The sequence below is a fragment of the Xenopus laevis genome, chromosome 5S (genome assembly GCF_017654675.1).
Source record: "Xenopus laevis strain J_2021 chromosome 5S, Xenopus_laevis_v10.1, whole genome shotgun sequence".
Classification (NCBI taxonomy): Eukaryota; Metazoa; Chordata; class Amphibia; order Anura; family Pipidae; genus Xenopus; species Xenopus laevis.
This window is the reverse complement of record NC_054380.1, coordinates 40,301,181-40,317,953: the sequence shown is the minus strand read 5'-3', so window position 1 is coordinate 40,317,953 and position 16,773 is coordinate 40,301,181. Positions and strand designations below refer to the sequence as shown.

The following is a 16,773-nucleotide window of genomic DNA, read 5'->3' as shown; positions in this document are numbered from 1 at the left end:
CACTTCCTGTGATTTTATGTTCTTTAAGATTTCATTAAAAAAACGAAAATTCAATAAAACAAACACCCTGACACCTATAAACACTTAACACTGTCATATAGTTTTCTGTGATGCGCCTGTATTTTGTGCTGTGGCTTATGTAAAGAATTGGCCCTTGTTTCTGGACATCTATCAACACGCCTCTTCCTAGTTTTCTCAATGGTTGCACAGTAATTTACAGGTCTAGCCAGTAAAATAGCAGTCAAGGCTAAAACTGGCAAATTATAACATTTTCAAAATTTGTCAAAATAAATTATAAGGATATTTCTGAACATAATAATACATAAAAAACTGCAGGATATGACAGGTCAGGGTAGTGCTGAGATGTAGATTGTGGCATGGCCCAGGATCATCCAACATTTGTACATAAAACATAGCTAGGTCTCTGTCTAATCCACGCTGTGGCGTTAACCACTTGCTAGAAGTGCCCTTGTGCCAGCGCAACCAGTATTCCAGGGTTGTAAATCACAATTATTTCATGTTTGAGAGCCAGTTCTTTGTACAGAAAAGGGCCAATGCAAAGGGCTGTAAATTCACCCCACCATATATAGTTACATAGTTAAATTGGGTTGAAAAAAGACAAAGTCCATCAAGTTCAACCCCTCCAAATGAAAACCCAGCATCCATACACACACCCCTCCCTATTCTAATTAAATCCTATATACCCATACCTATACTAACTATAGAGCTTAGTATCACAATAGCCTTTGATATTATGTCTGTCCAAAAAATCATCCAAGCCATTCTTAAAGGCATTAACTGAATCAGCCATCACAACATCACCCGGCAGTGCATTCCACAACCTCACTGTCCTGACTGTGAAGAACCCCCTACGTTGCTTCAAATGAAAGTTCTTTTCTTCTAGTCTAAAGGGGTGGCCTCTGGTACGGTGATCCACTTTATGGGTAAAAAGGTCCCCTGCTATTTGTCTATAATGTCCTCTAATGTACTTGTAAAGTGTAATCATGTCCCCTCGCAAGCGCCTTTTTTCCAGAGAAAACAACCCCAACCTTGACAGTCTACCTTCATAATTTAAGTCTTCCATCCCTCTAACCAATTTAGTTGCATGTCTCTACACTCTCTCCAGCTCATTTATATCCCTCTTAAGGACTGGAGTCCAAAACTGCACTGCATACTCCAGATGAGGCCTTACCAGGGACCTATAAAGAGCCATAATTATGTTTTCATCCCTTGAGTTAATGCCCTTTTTTATGCAAGACAGAACTTTATTTGCTTTAGTAGCCACAGAATGACACTGCCCAGAATTAGACAACTTGTTATCTAGAACGACCCCTGGATCCTTCTCATTTAAGGAAACTCCCAACACACTGCCATTTAGTGTATAACTTGCATTTATATTATTTTTGCCAAAGTGCATAACCTTGCATTTATCAACATTGAACCTCATTTTCCAGTTTGCTGCCCAGTTTTCCAATTTAGACAAATCACTCTGCAAAGTGGCAGCATCCTGCATGGAACCTATAGTTCTGCACAATTTAGTATCATCTGCAAAAATAGCAACAGCACCTTCAATGCCCACCTCCAGGTCATTAATAAACAAGTTGAAAAGAGCCCTGCGGTACTCTGCTAACAACACTGGTCCAATTAGAAAATTGTAGTCTATTGTAGTCTATCTTTTAGGTACAAATACTATGTTCCAGGCCAACATTCCTTAATTTAACCAGTAACCTTCTGTGTGGCACTGTATCAAATGCTTTAGCAAAGTCTAAGTAAATCACATCCACTGCCATCCCAGAATCGAGGTCTCTACTTACCTTCTCATAAAAAGAAATTAAGTTTATCTGGCAAGATCTATTACGCATAAAACCATGCTGTCACAAACTCATAGTATTATGATTTGCTATGAAGTCCAGTATCTTATCCTTTATTAACCCTTCGAAAAGCTTTCCTACCACTGACGTCAGACTAACTGGCCTATAGTTTTGAGGCTGAGAACGGGATCCTTTTTTGAATAGAGGCACCACATTAGCAATTCGCCAGTCTCTCGGCACTATGTCAGATCTCAATGAATCCTGAAAAATTAAGTAAAGAGGTTTGGCAATCACAGAGCTAAGCTTGCTAATTACCCTGGGATGAATACCATCTGGCCCCGGACCTTTGTTAATCTTAACATGTTCTAGTCTCTTTTGAATTTCTTCATGTGTGAACCATGCATCATTAGTTGTATTACTAGAATTGGGACTATTAAGAAGGAAACCTTCAATTACTGGTTCCCCATTTGTGTAGACAGATGAAAAATATGAGTTCAGAATCTGCACTTTTATTTTGTTTTTATCAACCAGCTGACCCCCCTCTGATAGTTAGGGTCCCACTCCTTCCTGCTTCATTTTTTTACTATTATCATATTTTAAAAAAAAATTTGGATTTTTTTTTACTGCTAGTGATTGGCGAATCTGTCCCGTTTCGCTTCGCCTGAAAATTCTCAAAATGGTGAAAACATTTGCAAAACAGCGAAAAATTTTGAGAAACACATTGAAGTCATTGGGTGTAAAAATTTTTTTGACACTTAACAATTTTGATGTGAGCGACAATTTTTATAGGCGCGACTATTTTGTCCAAATGTACTATGAGCTATCTTCCATAACCTCTTCTCCAATCTGAACAACTCCCATTTGGCCAGTCTTTCCTCATAGCTAAGATTTTCCATACCTTTTACCAGCTTAGTTGCCCTTCACTGTACCCTATCTAATTCAATAATGTCCTGTTTGAGCACTGGAGACCAAAACTGTATGGCATATTCTAGATGGGGCCTTGCCAGTGCTCTATACAGTGGAAGAATGACCCCCTCTTCCAGTTTCCCCTTTAAATACAGCTCAAGACCTTATTTGCCCTTGATGCTGCTGACTGACATTGCTTGCTACAGCCAAGTTTATCATCCACAAGGACACCAAGGTCCTTTTCCATAATGGATTTGCCTAATGCAGTCCCATTAAGGGTATAAGTGGCTTGGATTTTCTTACATCCCAGGTGCATGACTTTACATTTATCAACATTGAATTTCATTTGCCACTTAGCTGCCCAGATTGCCAGTTTGTCAAGATCGTGTTGCAAGGATGCCACATCCTGGATGTAATTAATTGGGATGGGTAGTTTAATGTCATCTGCAAACACTGATACATTACTTACAATACCCTCCCCTAAGTCATTAATGAATAAGTTAAATAAAAGTGGACCCAATACAGAGCCCTGAGGAACCCCACTAAGAACCTTACTCCAAGTAGAGAATGTACCATTAACAGCCACCCGATCCTGTAGCCAGTTTCCTATCCATGTGCAAATGACTTAATTAAGTCCAACAGACCTTAGTTTAGAAAGCAGTCGTTTGTGGGGCACAGTATCAAACGCAAAATGCAAATAGATCATATCTACTGCTCCCCACTGTCCACTCCAGCATCTTACTTACCTCATCATAAAAATCGATCAAGTGACTAGACACTTGTGAGTAGTCTTTTTGGCAGTTTTATTGTTGTGCCTATAATAAAATATTACACTATATTTGGCTCTATATATCTTTAACTGTATTTGATGTTAAGGTGGAGCATCTGAACATTCCAATGCATTTGGGGGCAAGGATGCAGTGAAAGCGTATGGATATTCACTCATATTGTTGATGCGTGAAGTTTGGTGAGTTGGATGGTGGGGTGGAGGAAGGTTACCATAGATTTTTGTACACAACGCATTTCCTGTATGATAAAGTGTTTTATCACTTCCATTGGTCACTTTTTCTATATGTACATGTCCTAATTATTGGATGTTTATTACTTAAATTTATTCACTATAAGCTTCCTTGTACTATACACCTGAGTATTCCAGAGCCGATCAGCTACTAGAAATGATAAAAATCTAATTATTTGTGCACAAAAAGAAGGAGGAATAACAAGGAACTATCACAGATGTAGGTTCAATAGCTGGGGCTTAAAAGCTCCCTGCTTTCTCACTAGAGCTCCTGAGTTAAAGGAACAGTAACATCAAAAAATGAAAGTTTTTTTAAGTAATGAATGTAGTGAATGAATGCAGTGTTGCCTTGCACTGGTAAAACGAGCATGTTTGCTTAAGAAAGACTACTATAGTTTATATAGACAAGCTGCCGTGTAGCCACAGGGGTAGCTATTCAAACACAAGACAAATAGTAGATAACAGATGTATAATCACATTTTAGACTGCAGGGCTTATCTGTTATCTGCTGTGTATCCTGTTCCTTTTCTCCGTTTTTAGCTTTGAATGGCTCCCCCCGTGGCTACACAGCAGCTTGTTTATATAAACTATAGTAGAGTTGCTGAAGCAAATACACCAGTTTACCAGCGCAGGTCAGCAGTGAATTATATTTTAACTAATTTAATACACTTTCATTTGTTGGTGTTTCTGTTCCTTTAAGGCTAAGTGCAACATGGACTTACTACTGTTTGCTGGGGACATGATTTCAAATGTACTAAACAGACCTGGAATTCTAATAAGCAGTGTAGGGCCTTGAGATGGCCTTTATTGACACTTTTGGCCAAAGTGTGGTACTAAAACCTAATTTTTATGTTATTTTTTTAAAGGCAAAGCAGGCACTAGCAATCTTTCTCCCTCTTCTCATGATTGCAGTTAGACCCATTTACCTATAGTACTGAGTTTAGGTTCATTATTTGCCTTTTATACCATCTAACTCTGCACATAAAACACCATGTCCAGTTCGCAACAAGCAACTTGTCTTGTTCATTCCAAATTCTTTTGTCTCTGGAATGAGTTTGGTGGTGCTCATTTGAGCCAACCTGTCACCCCCTCACTCCATGTAGCTGGGGTTGTAAACTCTTTTTATACAAATTAAAATTAATTTAAATTAATTTAAATTAAAAGCAGTATGTTTGTATTGGCAGCCCATGTGCAAAACATTAGTGTTGTCTGTAAGGGACAAAATTGAGCATTTAATACCTGCCAATTTGACCAACAAATAAAATAAGCAGGTAACATTTCAGAGGGTGAAAAAGTATTTATTTGTAGGAAGCCTCAGAACAGAAAAAGACTCAGTATATAAAAAAGAGGGGGGAGAGGAAAAATAATGTAAAAAAATTAGGAAATGTGAAAAAAGAGAATAAATGGTTTACATGGTTTACATGTGGGTGTAAATAGATTGGCTGTTTAGAAAACAAAGGTCTAGGTGATCCCACCCAGTTTTTTACTAAATTAATAAAAATGTAATTCCAGGCAACTCCCCATTATACATTGCACATTTTCACTTGTTTCAGTGTTGTGTAAATATAATCAGTATTTGTTTGTTCCTTTTAATCGCTGGGTCTGACTCAAAACAATGTAACAGAAGTCAGGTCCCCTTCAGGTCTGTTAATCAACCAGCTCGCAACATTGTTTCAGGAGTCAGAGCCAGGAAGTGCAGAAAATGTAAACAGCCAGAAAGATACTGCTTTCAAAATCATTATCTCCTATGTAATAAAATGTTTGCTGCAGGTGTCAGATATCACTTGTAAATGTAAATATAACATTTTGGGGGTTGTTTATCAAAATGCAAATTTTTCTGATTTTTTTTTAATAAAAAAAGTCTGACCAAACTAGAATCTACCATTTGACCTTATTTATTATTTTAAAAGCTTGATTTAATCGGTTTGGGTAAAAACTCAATAAAATCGAGCAAAACCCTGAATCGTGCAATTTTTTTCAGGCTTTTTCCCGAGAAGCCAGCATTTTTCGGATTTTTTGCCCAAAAAGGTTGGACTTTTGGGCTAATTCCGGCGCATACGCCATCTCAGGTGTGAGATGGCGGATTTTCAGATTCAGGCTTTTTACTGCATCAGGCTTTAATAAATCTTGAAAAATGTTTGTTATAAAAAACACGAAAAGCCCAACTGGAATTTACTTTTTCTTGATGATGTTACTTGTCCTTGAATTGTTGGATTATTTCCTATTAATATGATATCATTACATATAGACAGGGAGGAGTGGGACTCTGTATACTGTATGTGCATGGAGTGTGGTCAGTTAAGGCATGCTGATCATTGGGACAAAGAATGTGTGGGGGAAGGGTGCAGTCTGAGGGAGGGTAACTACAAAGGTGCCTCTGGGGAATAAATTAGGTTTGAGGAATGCATTGTGGCTCCATCAAGTTTTCAGCATTTCACTAAAACTTTCTCTATAACTAACGAATTACAGTCTCTATAAGGCATATACATACATTTAACTGCAACAACTCTAGAAGAGCACAATATCTATTTTCAAATTGTAATTTTAAAAACAATACTTGTTTTTAAGTCAACTAAAACCCTTAGTAAAAAGGACACCTTTTAAACCTATACTGCATGTTAATTTGTTTGTTTTATTGCCATTACTACCCCTTCTTTGTTTTTCAGACATATTATATGAAAACAGAGCTTGTGATAAAAGTATTGCTGTATCTGAGAACAGACAATATTTTGTTGCTCACTTGAGCACTTACAGCATGTATAGATGGTGTTCTACATCAGTGCTATCCAGCTGATTACATTTAGTGGGCCGAATAATTCTCATGCAGCATGTTTGAGGGCCAGATTATGTTAAAATGATGATGCCATACAATGAAATCTATAGAGCCCTAGAGCATACTGGGGCTGTGAAAATCCTTTGGAGGGCCAAATCCAACCCTCCAGTTGGACAGCCTTGTCCTACATCATACTGCAGTATTGCCAATTTACTGCCCTTAATATCTAAGCTATTCACACATTACTTTGCTTGCCTTTTAGTTTTGGCATTGTTTCTAAAGGTGGCCATACACGGGCAGATTAAAACTGGCGATATCGGCAGTTTATCTGCCCATGTGTGGGGTCTCCCCGATCAATAGGGGAGACCAAGAACCGCATTAGCTAGTTCAGGTCCTAAGACCCGTCGGCACCCATTTCCTTCGTTATACATAATCTGATCGTTATAGTCTGTTTGTTATGATAGTTGGGCCCTAGGAGTCGTTCCTCCTCATGTGGAGAAGTCTGTTTGACATTAGCCCTAGAACAACATATTGTATCACTAAGACTAATGCACCAATGGCAGCACATAGGATGTTCTCTACCTGCGTTTTTTTGCCAGCATATAAAATGCTATGTTATTATTGCTACTGTTTTTATTGCTCATCATTCTGTAGAGGCCCTCTCCTAATTATATTCCATTCCCGGTATGTTACATAGTTACATAGTTAAATTGGGTTAAAAAAAGACAAATTCCATCAAGTTCAACCCCTCCAAATGAAAACCCAGCATCCAAATGAAAACCCAGCATCCAAATGAAAACCCAGCATCCAAATGAAAACCCAGGTATGTGTGCGGTTTCATTTGATGGGTCTCTCCGATCGACCCTCTCCTAATTATATTCCATTCTGGCTTCAATAAAAATGGCATTAAAAGTCCAATTGGTCGGCAGGTCCAGGGTTTAAGATGGACACTTATACCATTTGTCAAATACAAGAGAGCTTGGAATTAAAAAATAAATTAGAAAAATTAGTCATTTTATAAATCATCTGAGCGGCATACACATATAAAAAAATCTTATGTAACAGTTTCATTTGATTTTTATGTGCATTTGTGACCATCTTGATTGGAAGAAAAGAGAAAATTGTTACATCCAGGCCAAGGTTACGTTTGTGGCACTTTGCTGGCTGAGGTGGCAGACCCAATGTTATCTTCCATGCACAGAGTGGAGCAAGGGTAGGATCGCTAGTGTAGAAAATAGAGATTTGTCGTCCTACACAAATATAGCAAATATTAATTTTACAAAAATAGAAATTTTGATTTTAAACCTGTGAGGGGTTTATTTTGTTGTGCCACCTGAGGCAAGGTTCTTATCTTGTCCCAAGACAAAAGCTTCCATGTCTGGATGGAGATCAACAAGATCAGCTCTCCGCTGCCCCACACGGCACTGCTGCTTGTGTTTTCCACTCATCGCTCTAGTGACCGGCACCCGCAGCTGGGCTCCTAATTAAAATTCTAACACATACAGAACACAGAAAACAGAACTAAAACATAAATCAAAGGAAACACGCACAAACAGGACACACGTGGGAAAGGACACAGGATAAAAAAAGAAACAGAACCCAGAAAAACCAGTCTGTACTGCCTACTTGCAGTAAATGGCCTAAAGAAATGTAAGATATAACATGTCAGGTGAGCATGTCCGGATATCACAGCATGGAGATATATAGCTGTATTAGCTCAGCCCAGCCTGTGAGCCACCACCCTAAGGGTAGGGACACACTGGACGATTTGTCGCCAACGTTTTAAAAAAGTAAATCGCGGCGACAAGACGATCGTCTTTTTTGAACAAACGATTCACAGCGACTATTGGCACTATTTGTATCCCATTACTCTGTGCGGTACGTGCTCCACCCAAACCAGAAACGGTTTGTGCTTCCCGCTGTAACCTGGCGTCTTTACGTGCTTGCGTTCTTGCGTCATTGTGTTCGCATTGTAATTTGAATACAATTGCTGCTACTTATCTGTATGTGTGTGCGTGTCTAGGAGATTTCAGTGCTTTTCTAAGTACATGCTATTTCTGATAAATCGCTCGGAAAAGGGTCTCAGTGCGTTTTGGAGCTACAGGCGATTCACAAACGCGCTGTGGGCACAGGAGCTGGCGTCTTTCATTTGGTTTTGGTCAGAGACAAAACGAGCGATATGTCGCCGCGATTTGCTTTTTAAAAACGTTGGCGACAAATCGTCCAGTGTGTCCTTACCCTAAGGGCAGGAGCACACGGAGCTACTGGTGGAGATTAGCCGCCTCTTCTTTGGGCGACTAATCTCCCCGAACTGCCTCCCAGCCGGCTAGAATCTAGGTCGCCGGCGGGATGGCACTCGAGGAACCTTCGGGATAGCTGAGGGATAGTCGAGGGATAGCTTTGAAAGTTGCTATATAGTGAGTAACTATATAGTGAGACCATTCTGGTCCTGTTTAGTAACTTCCTTGATAGCACCACAGGGGATACAGAGGTTTCTTTCCAAACAAAAGAGATAGTAATTACAGACCTCCAGCTGTTCCACGTGCTTTGTAGGCTGGCCATGTATCCCACATAAAAGGAGCAAGGCTATTGTTCCTTACATAAACGATCTAGCATTGTGTATTTTATAAAAAGAACAAGGCCAGTGGGGATGGTTGCTGCTTATTAAGGGCTAGTCCACACGGGGAGATAGCGACGCGTTTGCGGTCGCGGCGACAAAGCGCCGCGACAGTCGCCACGACCGGCGCAGGCGACAGTTTTGTATGGGCGCCTATGTAAAAACGCCTGTGCTAACCACACGAGGCGATGCGCTTTTCAACAGTCGCCTGAAAAAACCTGGCGAGGCATTTTCAGGCGACTGTTGAAAAGCGCATCGCCTCGTGTGGTTAGCACAGGCGTTTTTACATAGGCGCCCATACAAAACTGTCGCCTGCGCCGGTCGCGGCGACTGTCGCGGCGCTTTGTCGCCGCGACCGCAAACGCGTCGCTATCTCCCCGTGTGGACTAGCCCTAAGGGCTCTTACTGACGAGTGGTTGTAGCTGCGCTCCCCTGCATTCCGTTTTTCTGCGTTCAGCCGCAGGGGAGCACAGGAATAGACGCATTACGTTTTTTCCAATGGGGCTGTACTCACACAGGCGCATGTAGGCGCCGAACGCAGGAAAAATGCAGCATGTTGCGTCTCAACCTGCATTCAGCGCCTGTGTGAGTACAGCCCCATTGGAAAAAACGTAATGCGTCTATTCCTGCGCTCCCCTGCGGCTGAACGCATAAAAACAGAACGCAGGGGATTGCAGCTACAACCACTTGTCAGTAAGAGCCCCTAGATGCACCCCTTGTATGTTGCATACCTAGCCCTCCATATGTGGCTCACAGCTCAAATAAGGATTGATGCAGGTGCCCGTACCTGCATGCTGGGAAATATTTGGCTTGCCACAGCAAAAATATAAATGGAGTCTATATGGAGTCTATATGGAGTCTTTTGACATATATGAAATACTGTAGTATAGCTGCCTATAACTCTGTATAGGCTCACAATTAATAAGTACATTATAAGCCTTTGTAAATATTCATCATAACATATTGAACTTTGATTTTAATGATAGTTTCCCAATGAACCAATAAATGACGATTAATGTGATATTATCCCACTTATCGAAAGAAGTGCCCCCTCTCTCTGGCTCTGTGCCTTACTAACAAGCTTTGTCTTTTATCAATTAGGTATATTGCTTCAAACCTCCCTCAAAGCCTTGAACTATTGGTAATTTAAGCGGTAGAAATCTACTATAGTGTATGAATATCTAAAATTGCTAAAGGTCTATCAAATTCTGGGATCTGTAGTTTAATTAGTCTGTATTTGGAATAATGGGAGTTATAGTTCAAAACTCTGATCAGATGAAGAAATGGGAGTTGTAATGCAACAAGTTCTATATTTGTTGGGGTGCTCAGAGTTGTGCCGGTCTGGAATCTATTGCCCAGAGTGCTTGGATAAGGAATTTTTACATTATTTGGACCACCATACCTTAAATCTGCAAAAAATCACTTAAACATATAATAAAACCCCCAATATGGACTCACGCAGCTTAGTTAGGATTTTTTATAATTATTTATTTTAAACTCTACACAAAAAGTATAATTAGACAGTTAAGAGACTGGCATGTCTGTGAAGATCAAGCTGTGGATGAGTTCATGTGTGTCTAGTAACTGTAAAGACTGGATAACAAAAAGAAGAGAACTATATACCAATGAACAAATGAGTTAGAATCTAGTCCCAAGTGAGTGCTGCAAAGTCCCAGGTAAGTATTACATCCACAAAGATAGTAATAACTCATGTGATGTATGCCATAACACTAAATTGGAGTTATTTTTCTCCCTGTTTTCACCCACTAAGGATGGTGTAGGTTTTTAGCATAAGGCACTGTTTCATTATTACAGAGAAAAAGTAAATAATTTAAAAATAAATAAATGTAAAAATTTAAAAAAAGTTGAAATTGAAATAATATGCTTAGTTCCTGGATAAGGGGTTTTCAGATCATGGATCCAATACCTGTAGTTGAAAAGCATGGATTTATTGGGGAAGTTGAAACAACATGTATCTTAACAAATATCTGTAGTTGTTGGGTGCTGCTGGGAGTTATAGTGCAACTAATAGGTAGGTTTGTGGTAGGTTGGTGAGTCTGGTGAGTGCCTATATAGATAAATACATGACATACTGTATGTCACTTTCTATTGGGTATATTTTGCTAATTATCTTAAAGAAAAGAATTGGGGTGCGCTTCTCTGCAGGTGTGTTTTCATCTAATAATAATAATACAGGTATGGGATCCGTTATCCGGAAACCCATTTGTTGTGTGATTTTATAGATTGATATATATCCGTATAGTGTGTGAAATATAGATTCTGCAATTTACCACAGCCAGGTAAAAGGATGCAAAAGAGGTTCCCAGAGATGAAACGATTTATTGAGATTATAGCACCCAGAAACAGCAAATGATCCAGATACTGTAGTTCTGAATTACAGAAAGGCCATCTCCCATAGAATCCATTATAATCAAATAATTCAGATTTTTAAAAATGATTTCCTTTTTCTCTGTAATAATGAAACAGTACCTTGTACTTAATCCAAACTAAGATATAATTAATCCTTACTGGAAGCAAAACCAGCCTATTGGGTTTATTTAATGTTTACATGATTTTCTAGTAGACAAGGAATGAAGATCCAAATTATGGAAAGATCTGTTATCCGGAAACCCTCAGGTCCGAGCATTCTGGATTACAGGTCCAAAATCTGTAATAATAGGCAGCAGTGTGTGTTGAGCCTGTACAAAATTACAGATTGGAGCTGCACAACTCCATCGTGTTTTTTATGTAGAGTTTTTCAATTATATTTCTTTGTCTGAAGGAGCAGCATCACTGATCGTAAAACACTCCCAGCTGATATAAACACCTCCTCTCTTTGTGCCCATCAGCAGAGCCCTGCCTATGTGTTTACACGTTGCTATGTAACAAGGTCTCTTGGTAACCCTTGAACTCTCAGTGTAGCTGGTAATTTGGTAAAGCTGCTCAGGGAGCAGGAGAAGAGAGGCCCAGCTACACTGTTCTTTCTATTTCTCACAGAATCCTGGCTCCCGATGAGAATGAGGAACAGTATCGGTGACAACCCAACTTCATCTGCTGCTGCAAAAGCTGATTCCTCCTATGTCAGCAGGTTTATTGATGTGAATAGCAACACAACCTTTTGATCCCTGTCCCTGACTGTTCCCACATTAAGAGGAGATTCTGCGGTAAATTGCCCTTTGCAGGATCTTAATTTCAGATGATAGAGGAACGGAAATTACAATTCAGCCAGGTGTCTCACTGAAATTCTAAAGGGGATTTTAAAGTTGTATTTTTTCTGGCAGGTAGCAGAATGGATTGCTGGGAGATATGATATGTACAGTGATATACTGATACAAATTAAAGGTATGAGAGAACACCACTCCTGGGGGCTTTAACTAGAAAGGCAAGACATATGTTGCTAGTAAAAAATGCAAGGGATTCATTGTAAATGAAAGGCGTGTGTGACCTTTATTGTTTTATTTGGCATAAGGTTTTTGTATGAATATGTATATTTTTATTTATAAAGCGCTACCTGAGAGCGCAGCACTGTACAGCAGAACAGGGGTTCATTACATAATAAATACAGGTATGGGATCCGTTATTTGGAAAGCCCTTATACAGAAAGGCTGTCTCTCATACACTCCATTTTATCCAGATGGGTTTTTTTTTTTAAATGATTTCCTTTCTCTCTGTAATAATGAAACATTAACTTGTACTTAACCATTCGCCATCTAAAACCTGTCGACTTGCTGTTTTAGCCTATGGGGGACCTCCTAGAACCTATTTGGAGTCAATTGGTGGACTTTGAAAAATCAAAGTTTTTTTTGGGAAAAAAGTCAAATCGAATTTGATCGAACGCCCTATTCCTTCAATTCGAGCGAATCAAATTCTGCTGAGTACAGGCCTATTCGATCGAAAACTGACCTATTCGACCCCAAAAAAAACCCTTCAACTTAATTTTGGTTGGTCTTTTTGAATTCGAAGTTCTTTAGGTTAGAAATTCGCACCTTGGTAAATATGCCTCTTAGTGTCAAGGAGACAAGAGGAGGATGTTCCTGCCCCATAGAGCTTACAATCTTTTAGGCATTTTAAAAATCATGTCTCTGTAGTAGGTCTGTCTGACCTACTTATTTATCAATCATATACTATGTGGGACCTGCAGTAACTTACCTAAGGCCAATGTTTCTTCTCCTACTTGTAGTTTTATTGTGTACATTATGGTAGCATGGCACATAAGGGATATTTTATGTTACCATTCTGTTTATTTTATTTTAGGTGCAGGAGCAATATGCCCTACATAAATGGCAAGCAGAACATTTGGATGATTTACCTGCACCCTGGAATTCCTGGTAAAGGAAACAAATCAGACTGGGAAATAAGATATAAAGCTAAAACCATTTTTGAAGAAAAGTTAAGCTGGTCATACAAGGGTGCCCAAATAGGGCAAGTAGCAACTCCTTTGGCAATCCATGTATAGCCAGCTCTACAGTGCTTTTTCCTGACTTTCTGAACAGTCATGAAGGGAATCACTACCAAAAAAAATGTATTGAAAGAAGCAAGGATAAAATAAATGTGGGTGGGGGGGTGTTCCAAGTTGATAGGCACCCCATTCAAATACTTGTTTGCACCTGGGGCTGGTGCCTGGCAGACTCGAAATAACTTACAAATAACTGTAAATCCATTAAACATTTTTATTGAATGCTTATTGGAAAGGTGATTAGAATTACATACCGTATATACTCGAGTATAAGCCGAGTTTTTCAGCACACAAAATGTGCTGAAAAAATCTACCTCGGCTTATACTGGAGTCAAAGATCGTTGCGCTCCCTCCTTGGCCGCAACAGACCTTGTGCACCAACAAACAGGATCCGCCGGTACAGCAGACTCGAGAAGAATCATTCCCACAAGGTGCCTAGGCTATGGCCCACCTGGTTTTAGAGTCCCGGTCCAATGGATTGCCCCCCCAGAATTTTCCTCCTTCCGTTAACTTCAGGCCAGGCAGTAGCAGACTCGCCACTGCTGCTGCCTCCAGTTCCCATGCTTAATGCCCACAGAAACTACTGACACTGCCCTGGTACTCGAGGTACCATAAACTGGGGAAAAAAATGGAAGCGCCACACTTGCGGCCTGAGTGTGACCGCTTTCTTCCAACTGCAGTTACGGTAGGTTCAGAATGGCGAAGAATACGCTTCCCGGAAAGTAGATGCAGTCGGACTGGGGCCTCACCAGCCTGCCCAGGAACATAAGCTTCTTCACGTCTTCCTGTAAGTACAGCCTGAGGCTCAGGCAACTATCAGTGCATGGCAGAATGGGGGCAGTGCCGGTGCTCATAATTATACAGAGGGCGGTGAAATAGGTGTCTTTACCTGCGCCCAATATAGGATCCAGGTATACGCAGGATAGCAGTGCCATGATGGAGAAAGACAGCAAGGACCCGACGAGGGGGGGGGGGGGGGTTGATAGCGCAATTTGGCGATTGCCATTGACAGCCCTTATTTGTGTAATGAGAATGCAAAAGGCTATAACAAGAACAAATTTAGAATGTACTGTGTGTCTTTAAAAACCTGCACCCCAGATGCAATATATCATTGATAGACAGTGCTTACAATGGCATTTCTAGAGAAGTCCCAGCACCTGCTGTTTTCATCAGCTCCAGGCAGGAGTCATGTATTGTGCATGTAACTCATTGTACAGAATTTTCTTTTATGAGTACAATTGTGTGTGCTGTATAGATCCTGCCAATTACAGTTTCACTTTGGTAGAGGTGTTCTAAATTTGCGCTTGGGTTGTACCTGTTTTTTTAAAGCTCCTATCATCTTATTTTTACTAAACAGTAATATAGTAACTTAGGTTGAAAAAAGACACATGTCCATCGAGCCTTCGAGCCAACCTTTTATGTCTATACAGAACCTGTTTAACTGCTAGTTGATCCATAAAAAAATGCATTTGAAGTCTCTCCAATTTGCCTCAGGGAAAAAAAATCATGATATATATATATATATATATATATATATATATATATATACGGCTTCAGGTGAGCCGAAACGCGTTGATACACCATGCACCAATAAATTTTTTTGATACATGCTGGATGGCGTTCGCTGTGAGTGCTTTTATGGACTGTGAATAATATATATATATATATATATATATATATATATATATATATATAAATATTCAGTATTTTCTATATATATGTAATGCTATATATAATTTTCCATTTCCAATCTTTTTCCAGACATTGCAGCACAAGAATTACTTATTTTGTTTTTAGCTAGATGACATTATATTACTAGTATGGGTGGAGCACAGATGTTTATATGAGTATATGTGTGTGTGTGTGTCTGGGAACAATCCTACCAACTAAGCCTTATAGTTAGCACTGGTGCATTAACCTGAAGCTTACATGACAGTTCATTATCATACTATAAAAAAGTAAAATATATCTTTAGCAAGTTTTTGTTCCTTATATCTGTTTGTGCCTGGAGTTCAGTCACCCTGACTTCCCAAAAAACAGGACCTTTAAATATTGAGTAACACTTGCTGCTTCCACCACGACTTGAATGACAGAGGGTCATGGACAAACCCATGTGCAGAATTTTTAGAGTTAGTAGTAACTGACCCCTTCACATTTGTAGAATTCAAGTCTTTTAATTTGTTTCAGTGTGGGCCCTGTCTCCATTTATGTCTCCTTCTTTTTATTACTACTTCTGTGCAGCTCTGACAGCCTTAATCATGTATTTTACTCATATCTAAAATACATACATGTTATACTATGTAGTAGTGCTGTTTAAACACTTCTAAGTGCAAATTAAAAGATTCAGATTGACAGGGGCTGGGCGTTTTGGTAAATATGAGGGCTGATTGAAAGTTGCATTGAAAAGGTAAACAGTTAAGCAGTTTTAGACTGCTAATATCAAGATTTTGGCTCAACTGAGAGTCAGCCTCCCATGGGAGATCTGTTGACCCAAAAGTCTGATGTTGGAGGTCTAAAACTGTTTAAAGCTACTAATATCTCAGAAACCACTAAAAATGTACTAAAGTAAATTGTAATAGTGCTCAAAGGACCACTCTTAGTACATTTTTTTGGCTTTATATCCCATTTAAGAATGTACGGTATCCCTAATGTGACTGTATTTCAGCTGCCAGCATGTTTTAATTAATACTTATATGTTGGAGTAGACTGGGAGTTTTAGTTTTGCAACTTTTAGGTGGGGCTAACATCCCTTTTCAGTGTTTTCTTAAAATAACCCACTGAAAATTGAAAAACAACATCTTTTAACGTATCTTAATTCTGTTTGTGTTTAGGCAAAAGACCAGAGCTGAACTTCTTAAAGTGAGTGAACAAGAAGAATGTCATTCCTATAACCAGTATGGTTGTGCCACACAGGTTTCCGCTGTAAAATAAATAAAATAAATTGACTGAAAAAAACCCCAAAGTGACAGTATAATCCTTAAATTAGATATGTTCATGCAAGCGAACTCTTGAACGAATGCTGACACCTGCACTCTTTTGCTTTGTACTATTCTTATATACCTGGTAATGACTTGGATCTTGCTCCTGACTATTCTAATCACTGCCTGATCTTAAAATGCAGTTCCCAACAAGCCTTGGGATTTGCAGAAGTGATGTGTCAGTATTCTTTAAGCCAATAGGCTGCCACCATCA

General features: G+C 39.4%; 1 pseudogene; it reads left to right on the top strand.

The window, feature by feature from the left end:
* The first annotated feature begins 11,821 nt into the window (after positions 1-11,821).
* Positions 11,822-16,773, top strand: part of LOC108717833 — a 28,322-nt pseudogene continuing 23,370 nt past the window's right edge.